This window comes from Impatiens glandulifera, chromosome 1 (assembly GCF_907164915.1).
Source record: "Impatiens glandulifera chromosome 1, dImpGla2.1, whole genome shotgun sequence".
NCBI classification, from domain to species: domain Eukaryota; kingdom Viridiplantae; phylum Streptophyta; class Magnoliopsida; order Ericales; family Balsaminaceae; genus Impatiens; species Impatiens glandulifera.
The window spans coordinates 98,007,952-98,009,232 of NC_061862.1; the positions used below are offsets into that span (position 1 = coordinate 98,007,952).

The 1,281-nt window shown below is 32.6% G+C and overlaps 1 non-coding gene across 1 annotated transcript; it reads right to left on the reverse strand.

Moving 5' to 3' along the window:
- Positions 1-858: 858 nt before the first annotated feature.
- TRNAK-UUU lies at positions 859-931 on the reverse strand. The gene has a single exon. It is a non-coding gene; the product is annotated as a tRNA-Lys (tRNA).
- Between the last annotated feature and the right edge of the window lie 350 nt (positions 932-1,281).

Here is a 1,281-nt window from a genome sequence, read left to right on the forward strand (position 1 = left end):
ATCATCTCACTCTCTTAGCTAGTACTCAACTTAATCATGAGTGAGTACAAATAAAACATTCAAGTTACATTATTATAATTATTATTTTCAATACCATATAATAATTAATCTTAGCATTTAGGAACACTAACAGCGCAAACACGAGCTATGCGTTTGGTGTTAGGAGAGTTGATGTAAGGTTTTAGCGACGGATTCTTCATGTAGCCACAAAGGCATGGCTTCTGGTCTCTTAGCTTAGCACAACAAGCGGGTGTTGGTGTTTTTGAAGAAGTGATTGCATCTAGACAAGGGCTTAGCTCGGTTAGAGCGCATGTAACCGCCTCTGCCTTTCTCACTTCCCCCGCCATCATCATAATAGTCACGAAAATGAAAACCACCATTACTATTGTGACCTTCATGATTTTGAGTGTTTGGAAAAGGAGTGAGGTCTTATGATGATATGGTATGGCATTTTATAGTGAGATCTATAGAGATGTGAAAAGAGGCAGCCGGGAGGAAGGCCACTAAGTGAGTGGGGTTGGTAATTGTTAATTTGTTGTTATCTCAATGATCCCCATTTTCTCAAATCTCTATGTATTTTTTTTTAACTTTTGTAGTTAGTCACGAGACTAATTAATACAAATTGTCCCATTCTAAAATAATTGTAGCTTAGATCTGGATTTAAAGGTTTGGATATAAAAAAATGATTGAATGAGATATAAACAAAGAATACACTTGAAAGCTTAGTCATGATGTCCAAAACTTATATATCAATCCTATAATTTCCCAACAAGCAAAAGAACATGATCAATGAAAAGTATGAAGATCATAAAAATAGCATTAAAAAGTATGAAGATCATAAAAATAGCATTAAAAATTCGCCGTCTGTGGGAATCGAACCCACGACCACATGGTTAAAAGCCATGCGCTCTACCAGCTGAGCTAAGACGGCATTTTGTTTTAAAATATTAGTTGTTTATATATTAACACATTAAAATAGCCTGTTTTAATCAAATATCTAATTTAGTGTATTTGTAAACAATACAATTTAATTCATAGATAAAACAAGCACATAATCAATAACGAAAAAGAGTTTTTTTATTTAATATATATCAATACAATTGTCACATCAGCCATAAAAAGTAAGGGTAAAAAAATAAGATAATAGTGTGTAAAATAATTACCATTTAATCGAAGTCCCAACTAACAAAAAAAAATAAACTATAAGTTAGAGAATCTTTTTATTAGTAAGTGGAACTTCCACCTATAAAATTTCCATTACCTTAGGGCATGAATTGACTG